Source organism: Mustela putorius, unplaced genomic scaffold, assembly GCF_011764305.1.
Source record: "Mustela putorius furo isolate JIRA1106 unplaced genomic scaffold, ASM1176430v1.1 tig00000253_pilon_pilon_pilon, whole genome shotgun sequence".
Taxonomy (NCBI): Eukaryota; Metazoa; Chordata; class Mammalia; order Carnivora; family Mustelidae; genus Mustela; species Mustela putorius.
In genome coordinates this window covers 3281464-3297816 of record NW_025421329.1, presented here as the reverse complement: position 1 = coordinate 3297816, position 16353 = coordinate 3281464, and the positions used below count along the sequence as shown (strand labels likewise).

The 16353-nt window shown below is 42.1% G+C and overlaps 1 protein-coding gene across 7 annotated transcripts in view; it reads left to right on the top strand.

The window, feature by feature from the left end:
- Nucleotides 1-16353, top strand: part of KIF16B (kinesin family member 16B) — a 285684-nt gene that overhangs the window by 158658 nt on the left and 110673 nt on the right. The gene's annotated exons all lie outside the window — the stretch shown is intronic.

Below are 16353 nucleotides of genomic sequence, written 5' to 3'. Positions count from 1 at the left end.
ACATCATAAGAATCATTAGTGAGGACTGTTACAGACTTTGTCATCACTTTTGTCATTGTCTCATATTTTAGAATTGACTCTCTGATTACTCAGTGCATGATCTCCTGGTCTTAGGCACTTTCATTTCATTTTGTAAACTTCTTGTCATAACAGACAACTTTGATTTTTAGGGCATCAGGGAGTACGAGAATTTATACTCATTACTTACAGGCCCTGGGGGGACCCCTGAGGACACAAACAATCGTGTTTTAGATGGACTTCGTGTCTGGGTGGCCTTGGGCCGTCTGCTTGGCTGATGTGGTGACAGTGAAAATGCCTAAGAACAGGGAACTGGAAGAAAGGACTTTGGGGACTTTTCCAGTTTCATGAGGCCCTATAATTTTATCTTTCATGCAGTGAGAGTGTCCTAGAAAGCGGCAGAGGTAAATGCGAAAGCTAACTAAGTGAAATAAAATGGACAACAACGTCTTCTAGTATTGTCCTGTACTGAGGAGTGGCTGTGTGTCTGGTACTGCACTCAGCCTCTTACATCCACTGTCTCATAATCCTCACCTTGACGCTGTCGTGGTTTGACATGTGGAGAATTTAACCTGGCTTGCCAGCCTGTGGTCTCAGTTAGACCTGTGGTATGAGCATGCGCTACTGATTCCCGGCCCAGGCAGTGGCGCCTTCTCCAGCCAGGGGTGTAGTCACACCTGGGGCCAGTTCCACTGTCACCCTACCTCAGCTCAGTGGACATTGAACCAGGATGAGCTGCAGGGATCCCTCCTTAGCTCAGGTCCCTTCCCTGGTTTGTGGAAAGCCGGTGTACCTGCAAGGAATTTCTTCATTTTCACAGGAGTTTACAACTGGGAGGGACCTTTGTTTCTGGATTCCTGATTTTATAGGCAAGCTGAGGCCCAGATTGGACAATTTACTTGAGCCAAAACAAATAGACAAACAAAAACCCAAAGGGGGAAAAAAATCAGCCCCCAGTTAATGCAATATCGTGACTGCAGGCTCCTGGGCCTCTCCCTCCCTCCAGAACTCATGCAAGCACAGGGCACGGTTAACTGGCTTTGTCTGTACGGGTCAGCTGTCGCCTGTGGCTACAGCGCTGTTGAGAGTGGCGCTCTTCAGATAAACTGGCCTTGAATAAGCCCTGTTGAGAAAGCCCTCTGAGTGCCTGGGTTCTCGATGTTTTGGAAGGCACGTTTTGTCAGAGGTCCCTGATCCCTTACAGTCTGAGCAGCTGCCCATTACTGTGGCCGAGACAGAGTCATTCTTATCTTCACTGTGTTCAGGATCAAACGCAGGGCGTTAGCATTAATTTCAGTGTGAGGAGTCCTATCCGTCTGTTCAATACTGTTTGACAAAACATTCTGGAATGTGTAGCATGCTTGCTTGGAACCATCTCCCCAACCTGCACCCGGCCCCAGTCCTGGAATCCAGATACTAGCTTCACTGTCCTCGATCCTGGTGCCTTTTTACTTTGAAACCATTTGGAAATGCTAACATGGCTTTTCAGTGTCTTCGAAAACCCAAAAACTGACCTGCTGTCAGCTCACCTCTTGGAGACCCAGGGTCACCGACTGTGAGCCCCTCTCTTCCTTACATTTACAGATGGCAGCCAAATCCTTTCTTTTTCTCCTCCAAACATAGGTGGAGGTGTACTTAGTCCTCTTCAAAGTGATGCCACTTTTGGTGGTTTGCTGGTTTTTAAGTTACAACAGTTTCTCTCAATGTTTATGAAAGGTAGTTTAGAGTATCTAATTTTTCACCTTCAGAACTTTTCAGTGACTTTCCATGGTCTAAAAAAAAAAAATCCCACTTCCTAACTGGGTCAGTCAGGCCCCCCGCTGTGTGATCTGTCCTCTCAGTGCGTCTGTGTGCATGCTCTGGATTCCTGCCATTTCAGGGACCCTTTCCATTGTTCAGACTTCCTGGACTAGCCATGCCTTTGGGCCTTGTCTTTTGCCAGTTGCAGAGCCTGGTATGCGTTCTCAGGTGCACATACTTGTCCTTTAAAGCACAGTACCCAGGCCAGCTCCTCTGGAAGATGTCATCCAGTCAAGAGTCAGTGTTCCTTCCTCACTGTACATTCCTCCATTTTCATCATCCTGGTTTTGGTCTTCTGTATAAAGGACACTCATCAATCAACATGTCTTTTCTGTGTACCTTCTGTGGATGTGGGGCAGGGCTCTAGCCCAGGGGCACAGTTGCCAGCAGCCCCTACAGGGTCCCTTTATAGCTGGCCAGAGGAGAGAGGCAGTCACAGGTAATTTTACAAATAAGTGCAGAAAGGGAAAAGGAAATGAAATGTCTTGAGCAGTATTTGATGGCATGATCAGGGAGGGCTTTCTGAGGAGGGGACATTTAATCTAAGGCACTGAAGCCCCAGAAAGGTGGCGAGGGGAGAGTAGCTTGGATCTGGGTGGTAGCCTTAGAGATGGAACGTGGTGAAGTCAAGAATCATGCCCAGAGGAGGAGTCAAGATGGCGGAGAAGTAGCAAGCTGAGACTACTTCAGCTAGCCGGAGATCAGCTAGATAGCTTATCTAAAGATTGCAAACACCTGAAAATCCATCGGCAGATCGAAGAGAAGAAGAACAGCAATTCTGGAAACAGAAAATCAACCACTTTCTGAAAGGTAGGACCGGCGGAGAAGTGAATCCAAAGCGACGGGAAGATAGACCCCGGGGGGAGGGGCCGGCTCCCGGCAAGCGGCGGAGCAACCGCGCACAAAATCAGGACTTTTAAAAGTCTGTTCCGCTGAGGGACATCGCTCCAGAGGCTAAACCGGGGCGAAGCCCACGCGGGGTCAGCGTGGCCTCAGGTCCCGCAGGGTCACAGAAGGATCGGGGGTGTCTGAGTGTCGCAGAGCTTGCGGGTATTGGAACGGGAAAGCCGGCTACAGAGACAGAGCTGACAGTCAGCTCGCAGCTCGGGTTTACCTTGAACCGGTCGCAGGCTCGGTGAGCTCGGAGCGCGGCCGGAGGTCAGGCAGACGGGAGTAACTGGGCGCTGTTCTCTGAGGGCGCACTGAGGAGTGCGGCCCTGGGCTCTCGGCTCCTCCGGGCCCGGAGACCAGGAGGCCGCCATTTGTATTCCCGTCCTCTGGAACTCTACGGAAAGCGCTCAGGGAACAAAAGCTCCTGAAAGCAAACCCGAGCGGATTACTCACCCCGGCCCCGGATAAGGGCGGTGTAATTCCGCCTGGGGCAAAGACACTTGAGAATCACTACAACAGGCCCCTCCCCCAGAAGATCAACAAGAAATCCAGCCGAGACCAAGTTCACCTACCAAGGAGTGCGGTTTCAATACCAAGGACAGCAGCAGAATTCCAGAGGAGGAGAAAGCCAAGCACGGAACTCGTGGCTTTTTTCCTGTGAATTTTTTAGTGTTGCAGTTAATTTAATTTTTTTTTTTCATTTTTTTTTTTTTTTCTCGCCTTCGGGTAAAATTTTTTTTTTTAACTGTTACCTTTTTCTTTTTTAACGATTTTTTACTAGTTTATCTAATATATATATATATATTTTTTTTACATTTTTCTTAGGTGTTTTCTTTTTTTTAAAATTCTTTTCTTTTCTTTCTTTTTTTTTTTTTTTTTTTTTTTTTTTTTTTTTCTCTCTTTTTCTCTTCCTTTTTGAACCACTTTTTATCCCCTTTCTCCCCACTCACGATTTTGGATCTCTTCTAATTTGGTTAAAGCATATTTTCCTGGGGTTGTTGCCACCCTTTTAGTATTTTACTTGCCCCTTCATTTACTCTTATCTGGACAAAATGACAAGACGTAAAAATTCAACACAAAAAAAAAGAACAAGAGGCAGTAAGTACCGAAGGCTAGGGACCTAATCAATACAGACATCGGTAATATGTCAGATCTAGAGTTCAGAATGACAATTCTCAAGGTTCTAGCCGGGCTCGAAAAAGGCATGGAAGATATTAGAGAAACCCTCTCGAGAGATATAAAAGCCCTTTCTGGAGAAATAAAAGAACTAAAATCTAACCAAGGTGAAATCAAAAAGCTATTAATGAGGTGCAATCAAAAATGGAGGCTCTCACTGCTAGGATAAATGAGGCAGAAGAAAGAATTAGTGATATAGAAGACCAAATGACAGAGAATAAAGAAGCTGAGCAAAAGAGGGACAAACAGCTACTGGACCATGAGGGGAGAATTCGAGAGATAAGTGACACCATAAGACGAAACAACATTAGATTAATTGGGATTCCAGAAGAAGAAGAAAGTGAGAGGGGAGCAGAAGGTATACTGGAGAGAATTATTGGGGAGAATTTCCCCAATATGGCAAAGGGAACGAGCATCAAAATTCAGGAGGTTCAGAGAATGCCCCTCAAAATCAATAAGAATAGGCCCACACCCCCGTCACCTAATAGTAAAATTTACAAGTCTCAATGACAAAGAGAGAAAATCCTGAAAGCAGCCCGGGAAAAAGAAGTCTGTAAACATACAATGGTAAAAAATATTAGATTGGCAGCTGACTTATCCACAGAGACCTGGCAGGCCAGAAAGAGCTGGCATGATATTTTCAGAGCACTAAACGAGAAAAAACATGCAGCCAAGAATACTATATCCAGCTAGGCTATCATTGAAAATAGAAGGAGAGATTAAAAGCTTCCAGGACAAACACAACAACTGAAAGAATTTGCAAATACCAAACCAGCTCTACAGGAAATCTTGAAAAGGGGTCCTCTAAGCAAAGAGAGAGCCTACAAGTGGTAGATCAGAAAGGAACAGAGACCATATACAGTAACAGTCACCTTACAGGCAATACAATGGCACTAAATTCATATCTCTCAATAGTTACCCTGAATGTGAATGGGCTAAAATGCCCCTGTCAAAAGACACAGGGTATCAGAATGGAAAAAAAAACAAAACCCATCTATATGTTGCCTCCAAGAAACACATTTTAAGCCCGAAGACACCCTCCAGATTTAAAGTGAGGGGGTGGGAAAAGAATTTACCATGCTAATGGACATCAGAAGAAAGCAGGAGTGGCAATCCTTATATCAGATCAATTAGATTTTAAGCCAAAGACTATAATAAGAGATGAGGAAGGGACACTATATCATACTCAAAGGGTCTGTCCAACAAGAAGATTTAACAATTTTAAATATCTATGCCCCCAATGTGGGAGCAGCCAACTATATAAAAACCAATTAATAACAAAATCAAAGAAACACATCAACAATAATACAATGATAGTAGGGGACTTTAACACTCCCCTCACTGAAATGGACAGGTCATCCAAGCAAAGATCAGCAAGGATATAAAGGCCTTAAATGACACACTGGACCAGATGGACATCACAGATATATTCAGAATATTTCATCCCAAAGCAACAGAATACACATTCTTCTCTAGTGCACATGGAACATTCTCCAGAATAGATCACATCCTCGGTCCTAAATCAGGACTCAACCGGTATCAAAAGATTGGGATCATTCCCTGCATATTTTCAGACCACAATGCTCTAAAGCTAGAACTCAACCACAAAAGGAAGTTTGGAAAGAACCCAAATACATGGAGACTAAACAGTATCCTTCTAAAGAATGAATGGGTCAACCGGGAAATTAAAGAAGAATTGAAAAAAATCATGGAAACAAATGATAATGAAAACACAACGGTTCAAAATCTGTGGGACACAACAAAGGCAGTCCTGAGAGGAAAATATATAGCGGTACAAGCCTTTCTCAAGAAACAAGAAAGGTCTCAGGTACACAACCTAACCCTACACCTAAAGGAGCTGGAGAAAGAACAAGAAAGAAACCCTAAGCCCAGCAGGAGAAGAGAAATCATAAAGATCAGAGCAGAAATCAATGAAATAGAAACCAAAAAAAACAATAGAACAAATCAACGAAACTAGGAGCTGGTTCTTTGAAAGAATTAATAAAATTGATAAACCCCTGGCCCGACTTATCAAAAAGAAAAGAGAAAGGACCCAAATAAATAAAATCATGAATGAAAGAGGAGAGATCACAACTAACACACCAAGAGAAATACAAACTATTATAAGAACATACTATGAGCAACTCTACGGCAATAAATTTGACAATCTGGAAGAAATGGATGCATTCCTAGAAACATATAAACTACCACAACTGAACCAGGAAGAAATAGAAAGCCTGAACAGACCCATAACCAGTAGGGAGATTGAAACAGTCATTAAAAATCTCCAAACAAACAAAAGCCCAGGGCCAGACGGCTTCCCGGGGGAATTCTACCAAACATTTAAAGAAGAACTAATTCCTATTCTCCTGAAACTGTTCCAAAAAAATAGAAATGGAAGGAAAAACTTCCAAACTCATTTTATGAGGCCAGCATCACCTTGATCCCAAAACCAGACAAGGATCCCACCAAAAAAAAGAGAGCTATAGACCGATATCCTTGATGAACACAGATGCAAAAATACTCAACAACAAATACTAGCCAATAGGATTCAACAGTACATTAAAAAGATTATTCACCACGACCAAGTGGGATTTATTCCAGGGCTGCAAGGTTGGTTCAACATCCGCAAATCAGTCAATGTGATACAACACATCAATAAAAGTAAGAACAAGAACCATATGATACTCTCAATAGATGCTGAAAAAGCATTTGACAAAGTACAACATCCCTTCCTGATCAAAACTCTTCAAAGTGTAGGGATAGAGGGCACATACCTCAATATCATCAAAGCCATCTATGAAAAACCCACCGCAAATATCATTCTCAATGGAGAAAAACTGAAAGCTTTTCCGCTAAGGTCAGGAACACGGCAGGGATGTCCATTATCACCACTGCTATTCAACATCGTACTAGAGGTCCTAGCCTCAGCAATCAGACAACAAAAGGAAATTAAAGGCATCCAAATCGGCAAAGAAGAAGTCAAATTATCACTCTTCGCAGATGATATGATACTATATATGTGGAAAACCCAAAAGACTCCACTCCAAAACTGCTAGAACTTATACAGGAATTCAGTAAAGTGTCAGGATATAAAATCAATGCACAGAAATCAGTTGCATTTCTCTACACCAACAGCAAGACAGAAGAAAGAGATATTAAGGAGTCAATCCCATTTACAATTGCATCCAAAACCATAAGATACCTAGGAATAAACCTAACCAAAGAGACACAGAATCTATACTCAGAAAACTATAAAGTACTCATGAAAGAAATTGAGGAAGACACAAAGAAAATGGAAAAATGTTCCATGCTCCTGGATTGGAAGAATAAATATTGTGAAAATGTCTATGCTACCTAAAGCAATCTACACATTTAATGCAATTCCTATCAAAGTACCATCCATCTTTTTTTCAAAAAATGGAACAAATAATTCTAAAATTCATATGGAACCAGAAAAGACCTCGAATAGCCAAAGGGATATTGAAAAAGAAAGCCAACGTTGGTGGCATCACAATTCCGGACTTCAAGCTCTATTACAAAGCTGTCATCATCAAGACAGCATGGTACTGGCACAAAAAACAGACACCATAGATCAATGGAACACAGAATAGAGAGCCCAGAAATAGACCCTCAAATCTATGGTCAACTAATCTTCGACAAAGCAGGAAAGAATGTCCAATGGAAAAAAGACAGCCTTTTCAATAAATGGTGCTGGGAAAATTGGACAGCCACATGCAGAAAAAATGAAATTGGACCATTTCCTTACACCACCACACACAAAAATAGACTCAAAATGGATGAAGGACCTCAATGTACGAAAGGAATCCATCAAAATCCTTGAGGAGAACACGGGCAGCAACCTCTTCGACCTCTGCCGCAGCAACATCTTCCTAGGAACAACGCAAAAGGCAAGGGAAGCAAGGGCAAAAATGAACTATTGGGATTTCATCAAGATCAAAAGCTTTTGCACAGCAAAGGAAACAGTTAACAAAATCAAAAGACAACTGACAGAATGGGAGAAGATATTTGCAAACGACATATCAGATAAAGGACTAGTGTCCAGAATCTATAAAGAACTTAGCAAACTCAACACCCAAAGAACAAATAATCCAATCAAGAAATGGGCAGAAGACATGAAACAGACATTTCTGCAAAGAAGACATCCAGATGGCCAACAGACACATGAAAAAAGTGCTCCATATCACTCGGCATCAGGGAAATACAAATCAAAACCACAATGAGATATCACCTCACTCCAGTCAGAATGGCTAAAATCAACAAGTCAGGAAATGACAGATGCTGGCGAGGATGCGGAGAAAGGGGAACCCTCCTACACTGTTGGTGGGAATGCAAGCTGCAAGCTGGTGCAGCCTCACTGCTGGAAAAAGCAGCATGGAGGTTCCTCAAAATGTTGAAAATAGAACTGCCCTATGACCCAGCAATTGCACTATTGGGTATTTACCCTAAAAGATACAAATGTAGTGATCCAAAGGGACACATGCACCCGAATGTTTATAGCAGCAATGTCCACAATAGCCAAACTATGGAAAGAACCTAGATGTCCATCAACAGATGAATGGATCAAGAAGATGTGGTATATATACACAATGGAATACTATGCAGCCATCAAAAGAAATGAAATCTTGCCATTTGCAACAACATGGATGGAACTAGAGCGTATCATGCTTAGCGAAATAAGTCAAGCAGAGAAAGACAACTATCATATGATCTCCCTGATATGAGGAAGTGGTGATGCAACATGGAGGCTTAAGTGGGTAGGAGAATAAAATGAAACAAGATGGGATTGGGAGGGAGACAAACCATAAGTGACTCTTAATCTCACAAAACAAACTGAGGGTTGCTGGGGGGAGGGGGTTTGGGAGAAGGGGGTGGGATTATGGACATTGGGGAGGGTATGTGATTTGGTGAGTGCTGTGAAGTGTGTAAACCTGGTGATTCACAGACCTGTACCCCTGGGGATAAAAATATATGTTTATAAAAAATAAAAAAAATAAAAAAAAAATGAAGGAAAAAAAAAAAAAAAAAAAAAAAAAAAAAAAAAAAAAAGAATCATGCCCAGGTTTCAGATGTAAATAGCCGGGCAGATGGTGTGTCCATTCCTAAGATGGGGAGGCGGGGAAGTCCAGTGTGGGCCGGCATGTGCACAAGAGTTTGGCTTATGTGAGTGTCTTTCCTATTTGACTGGAAGTTTTTCGAGGTCAGAGGCTTGTCATATTAATTTCTGTATTTTAAAGTGTCTTTCACATAATATGCTTAGTAAATGTTTAGCAAACAGATTAAGAGTGAAATTTTAGTAGGATACACAGATCCGTCTGGGAAAGGTTTTTCACCGATTTCTCTGGGTATGGATGTTCCAAATGGTGGAAAATGGCTTATTCTGTAAAGGAAGGTGTTTTTGTCACATGGGTCAATTCCTAACTGACACTGCAGTTATTTGAATAATCTCAAGGTCACGTTCAAGATCCTCAAGCAGAAAAATGAGAAGATGGTCTCGTGATGAAATTAATTAGACCACGGCAATCAGAGAATTCAAGTGAGAACAGCATCTGTGTTAGATTGCCTTGCAGTTGGCTGAGGAGATGGTTCTAGATGCATTTGATGCTGCCGTTCAGAGGCACATTTTGTCTCTGCTACCCCTGCAGTACTCATTTGTAAAAACTCAAATTAAAATTATTCCATACTTCACCAGCCTGACTTCATGCTCCCTCACGTCTAGCCCCCCCTCAACTTGCCACCTGCTATAGAGAATGATTGCCCATGAATTAAAACGTAATTGGAGAAAAATTTCCTCCTCTGATTTACGGGTGTCACGAGTTGTCTGCTCCAGCATCTTGACAAAATGAGGCAGAAATAAAGTATCGCCATGTTGTTTATACCTTTTTTGAGGTTACAGGTGTAAATATTCTTGGCCTAAATTGAGTACCACGCGGTAAACTGGAAGACCATTGAAAGAAATATGTTTGCTACTTGGACCCTGGCTACATAGTTCCTTAAATCTAGTAATAAGCTGCTTGGTCACAAAAGCATGTTAGTTTCTCAGGATGGAAAAGTAGCACTGAGGTGCTTTCACAGATCCGCATGTACTTACTGAGAGTCTTCTGTGTGGAGAACCTTTACATGTCAGATGCATGTTCTCTCTGCCCGGGAGAATGGGCACATGCCCATGAACCCATTCTGAGCCAAGGCCAGGCAGTATGTGATTCAGGGTGGAGAGTGGTGGTGTAAACAGCCCACCCTGGGGAGGTCTTCACGGAGTGCCTTCTGATGTGTTGGGTAATTTAGAAGGTGAGAGACTTGCAGAGACTCTTTCTTCACGTGGAGATCGCCTCCAGCCAACATTGTGGAATCTGAGTCCCAAGCCTAGTTCACAGGAGCCGTTTTTGTCTTCAACGCAATTGTCCCTATCATAACATTTCCCCTAGTTTCTACCTTGTTTAGCCTACTCTCAATGCCATAGTCACACCCAGCCTGGAATAAATAGCCAGAGCCCATCTCCAGAGAAGGGTGGTATGGGAAGGGGCTAGCAGTGGTTATAAGGATCCCACGTGAATATCAGCTGGAAGCCCTGGTCTTTCTTCTCTGTAGTTGAGGACATGACACTGTTGGAGGTAGTACTGCCTCAACTTGGAGGACAAAGTGGGGAAGAATATTAACCAAAGAGTTGGCCTAAACCCCCACACCTTAGGAATCGAAATCATTCCCCTCAGTTCTGGAGAATTCTCTCCATGTGTCATGTTTTTATAAATTCTGATTAGCATGTCCAGAACAAATGACCGTGATGAAGATATATGGCCCCAAATGTGATGGAGAATTATTTTCTATATACTTATAAGCATTTGGTAGCTCATTTCCTTACTCTGTTTTACATTGTGACAACATACACTTAACATAAAATTTACTGCCTTACCCATCTTTAAGTGTATCGTTCAGTAGTGTTAAGTGCATTCACACTATCATGCCAGCCAGTCTCTGGAACTCTTTATTCTCTGGCCCATTAAAACAATAGCTCCTATTCCCTCTGTCTCCCAAGCCCAGGGAATCACCATTTTAGTTTCTGTTTTCAGAAATTTGACTACCTTAGGTACCTTAAGTAAGTAGACTCCTACAGCATTTGTATTTTTGTGTGTGGCCTATTTCACTGAGCATAATGTCTTCAAAGTTCATCCCTGTTATAGCCTGTGTGAGAACTTCCTCCTTCCTTTTTAAGGCTGAATCACATTCCATTGTACCTATACACCACATCTGGTTTATTTATTCATCTGTTTATGGACACTTGGATTGCTTCTACCCTTTGGCTGATGTGGATAATGGTGACATGAACATGGGTGTGCAAATATCTGTTTGAGTCCCTGCTTTCAGTTCTTTTGGGAGTATACCCAGAAGTGGAATTGTTGGGTCGTATGGTTCATCTGTTTTTAGTTTTTTGAGAAACTGCCATCCTGTTTTCCACAGCACCTATACCATTTTACGATCCCACCCACAGCACCCAAGGGTTCCAATTTCTCCACATCATAGCCAACACTTGTTTCCTGTTGTGTGTGTGTGTGTGTGTATGTGTGTGTGTATTTTAAATAATGGCCATCATAATGAGTATGAGGGGTATATCACTATGGTGTTGTTGTTTTTTTTTTTTCCATTCTTTTTTTCCTTCCATTTTTTCCCCAGAATGTCCAATCTAGAAAATACTGTCTGGAAATAAAGAAGAAAGATCTCAAAATTCAGTTTCCCTTTCCCCCAAAAGTATAGTAAATAAATGATGAACATAAATCTAACATGGATTGACTTCCTGATGACCTCTCTCAAGCACTGCCAAGTTCATTTTAATCAGCTCATTGATGGTAGGCATCCAAGTAGCTTTGCTAGCCAAGGAGAGAGATTGGTCATCTTTGCATTGAGAGGGGTCACTCTGGCAGCGGAGTAACAGGGACACCAGGGAAGCTACAGGAAGGACGCATAGGCAAGGGCTTGAACTGAGGTAGCAGTTAAAGTTACCTAGATGAAGAGATGGGCTCCAAAGCCATTTGGGACAGGAAGTCTTGAAGCCTAGCTGATAAATTGGGTATGAGAAGTAAAGAGATTGCCCTCTGTTTTTTGGCGTAGGTAATTGGTTGGGGGTTGTGTGCTACCCAGCAGAAGTACACATGCACAGGAAGGAAGAGCAAGTTGTCAGGAGGCAGGGAGAATAATGAGCACGACCTTGAAACACCGGGCCCCAGGCCTTGAACTCTCTCCTATAAGTGACTGTGCATTTGAGTACTCTGTCAACCACCGTGTACCCCCTGGGCAAAGCTGGAGTCCGTGTGGCCTGTCAAAACCCCAGGGTGAAGGTGGTTTCCCCTGTTGAGTGAAATCAATGTTCATAAGTTCTGCCACTTTTTCCTCATCCATTTAGCTACTGTTTGAGGGCCCATCATTTGTCCAGCCCTGTACTGGGACTCCAGTGAGTAAGACAGATTGGTGCTCAGTCACCTTGATGGATTGCACAGGCAAGACCTTGGTAAAAAGCCTATCCGAAGTCTGCACACCAGGAGCGATTGTCTTTTGCACATGCCAAACTAGGATTCCTGGGGTGCCTTGAAATTAGGAAAAGCTGTGCAGTGCTGCCCAGACCTGTCCCCTTGCAGTGTGCTGCATCTCACTGCAGCAAGTCCTAGTCACAGAGTTCTCTGATCAGCAGGTGGCCAAGCCCAGTGATTAGCACAGAGTTTCGTGTCCCCTGTCTAATCAGCAATCCAGAAATACTACTCAGCCATTTAAAAAAAGGGGAATTCTGCCATTGTGACAACACAGATGGACCTTGAGGTCATTACGTATGCTAAGGGAAATCAGTCAGGAAGAGAAAGACAACTACCTATGATTTCACTTATATGTAGAATCTAAAGAAATGAATCAACCAAAGCCAAACAAAACAACCCAAGCTCATAGATGCAGTGAACAGATTGGTCGTTGCCAGAGGGGAGGAGGGTGAAGTGGGTGAAGGTGGCCAAAAGGTACAAACTCCCAGTTATAAAATAAATAACGTAATACATAGTAGCATAGAGTGGGGTGACTGTGGTTAATATTGTATGGCTTATTTCAAAGTCTGTAAGTCGATATGAAAAGGTCTCATCACAAGAAGAAATTTTTTTTGTAGCTATGGTGATGGATGGTAACTAGACTTAATTGTGGTGATCATTTTGTAGTGTCTACAAATATAGAATCACATGTTTACCTGAAGCTAATATGCTATATGTCAATTATATCTCAGTTTAAAAAAATAATAAAATAAATGGCCAACATGGTTAATACCTGAAGAGTAGTAAATGCTGGAGCGCCATCAGGTTGACTGTCACGGCCCTGATGGTGATTCCTGACTTCATTTATGCAGTGGCATAGGACAGACTCATTGACCTGTCCTTGGAAACCTGTCCCAGCCTTAATTAAGTCACCCCTCCTCAGCCCTTCGCAGTGACCTCTTCTTTCTCTAAGACCTCTCTGCTTCCCAGCGTTTGGCTTGGCCCCTCAGTTCCCTGTGTGATTACTTCTAAGCCCCAGCACAGTCATCCATGACTTTGTTCTCTAACATTGTCTTCTGTTACTTTCCCCCTTGAACTCTATGCTTCAGTGTAAGTGGATGAAATGTCTTCACAGTTCTCTTCAGTTCAAGCCTATGTGTAAAGCCTGTCCATTAAACCATTACTAAAACCTCCACACTCCTTCCCTTGGCCAGTACTCTTCGTCTTTCGAGAATGAGTATCAGAATTGTCTCCTCAAGAGGCAGCCTGTGCACCTGTGATTTGAGCTAACTGCTTCTCTATTCTCTTCCAGGCATTTTGTGCGTACTTTGATCATACAGTCTTTCTACATCAATTTAACTGATGTTTATGGCTGCTTTCCCAGTAGGCTTCTTGTGGGCAGGGACTGTTCCTTACTCATCTTTTAATCTCCAGAAGCTCCCACTTAGTGGACACTTAAGAGATGTTTATTGAGCTGTCCATTTTGGCCAACAGACGTGCTCCCAGCGCGAAGGATGGGTCTGCTCCTAGGTCTTCACATGCCCCATGCTTCAGATGGGTCCTCTCAACGTTGTAGTATCTGCACTTTTTAACTGGCCCCTAAAACTTTTTTGCATTTTTTGTTCATACAGGTATACTTTTTTTGTGGCTTTCTTAACGGGTGATAGTGAACATATCTCTTGGTTTCTTTGGTATTGTATAGACTTGACTTTTTCTTTTTCTTTCTTTTTTTTAAAATTTTTTGCAGTAGACTAAAAATTACTGCTTAGTATTCAGTTCCTCTTAGAGCAATGTCCTCTGGAAGAAGTATGTCTGGTTTGTAGATTATCGTATGCAGTAAGAACCAACTAACCTTGGAAGCAACCAGTTCTTTTTTCGTTGTTCAACAGGTCATGTACTAATTCTTCATATAGCCTCTGTCTGAAAAACCCTGTGCTCTAAATCATAGTAAGATTTGGAGTTTTTGAAACTGAAGTCCTTGCTGCCAAAGAACATTTTATTAGTCAAAGTGGGCACATAAAGTTGGGTGTATCATTTCTAACAGAGTTTTGGAACTTACTGCTGGCCTGTATCTCAAGCTCCCTGGAAACCAGGATTTGTATACACACATGCGTGGTACTTGGTGCCAAAGAAATTTTGGATGAGGCAAAGCAGCCTGGTGACTTCCTTTGGGAGTTAGTTCCACTTTGGAGTAGTGCCCAGCTGGGGTCTTTGCCAGGAAATAATTTTGCTGCAGAGGAAACATTCCTCCTCGACCGGCACAGTCTTTATGAAGAAAGCAAGCCCGCTGCTTAGGCATCCTCTGTCTTGCTCTGAGACTGCAAACAGACAGCTAATTTGGCAGGTTGTGGAAGCTTTCACAGCTTCTTGAAAGTGCCCTAAGCAAAATTATATACATTCCAAATTCATTTCAGTCTTGAAAATAAAGGAAGAAATTTTCACTTGTGCATTAACATCCTTTAAGCACTAACCAGTGGTGGGTTGATTTAAATGGATATATTTGAATAATTAAATTCTGAAGAGGAGAAACATCTGGGTTTCAAATCCATTTGGACCCCAAAATATTAAAGTAAAAAATCAGACATGTATTTGGCAAGCCATCCAAGGAGCATGATGGACTGTGGCATTCAGAGCTGAGAATTGGCCAGCATCTGGGGCACCTTGGATCTCAGTAGCTACGAAACGCTTCTAAGTAAGGATGGTCTGTAGTCCTCAACAATCAAGGGGTGAAAATGGAGGAGGGGTAATTATTCTTAACCTAGCTTTCTATTTTAATATGTTCAGTTTGGAGAATTTAGAAATTACAAACAAGCAAAAAAGAACTTATACATAGTCAACATGTCACTGTATATTCTAATCTGTACCTCTGTCCTATCATGTAGCCACCTCTCCATCTTTCTTTCTCTGTATGTGCGTGGGCACATACGTGTATACTCGCTTATACACAGACACACACTCATACTTACATATTAAATGTGGTCTTTTACCAAGATGAGTTCATATTGGACTTATTTTTTTTTTACACTTGTTTACCTTTTCCTTTTGTAAGTATTTCCTACATTATTTTAATGTCCATGTGATATGGCATTCTGTGGGCATTTTGTAACTTATCAGTAGGCATCTCATTGTCTAGTTTTAAGCCATCGCAAGCAATGGGGGGTGAACATATTTGTAGCTAAATCTTTGTGTTTATTCATGATTACTTCCTCAGGAGGTAAAAAAGTAGAGATTACTAGTCCAGAAATATAAATTGTTTTAAGGCTCTTGATACATGTTCACGAATTGTTCTATGGAATGGTTGCACACATCACCACCATTTTCCACCAATACTTTTTGAGAATTTTAATTGCATGCCAACTGGAGAGGGATCTTCTTAAAGTGTAGACTCTACCACTATGAGTACACCCTCCTGGATGGAGCTCTAGGCTATGTTCACAGGACCAGGATTCTGGAGAATCCTGCTAACAATGGCTCTCTCTGGAAGCACGTCCTGGGCCCTGGGCATTCTGACCATCATCAAGGATTCATCAGGGACCTGGTATGTCCTGTACTGAGTTCCATGCTCTTTTAGGACGCTGTTTGTGCTTAGCTTCAGCCTTCCTGGTCCTTCCTAATGAAGAGTAGGTTTGACATCTCAGAATGTAAAGCTGGAAGGAACTAGATTGTGAATGAAGAGTTCTGGGATTTGGATCAAAAACTCCGGAGGCATCAAGATGGCAGTGAGGACTTCTCACTGGCCAAAAACAATTATGTGGAAAGAAGGTACAGTTGATCCTTGAACAACGGGGGTTGATCTTTGAACTACAGGTGTCCATTTATATGTAGATTTTTCGATAAATACAGTATATGACTGTACTTAAGATGTACTTAATATTTTCTCTAATATTAAGTTAAATATTAAATATTAAGATGTACTTATTATTTTCTTTAGCTTACTTATTGTAGGAAT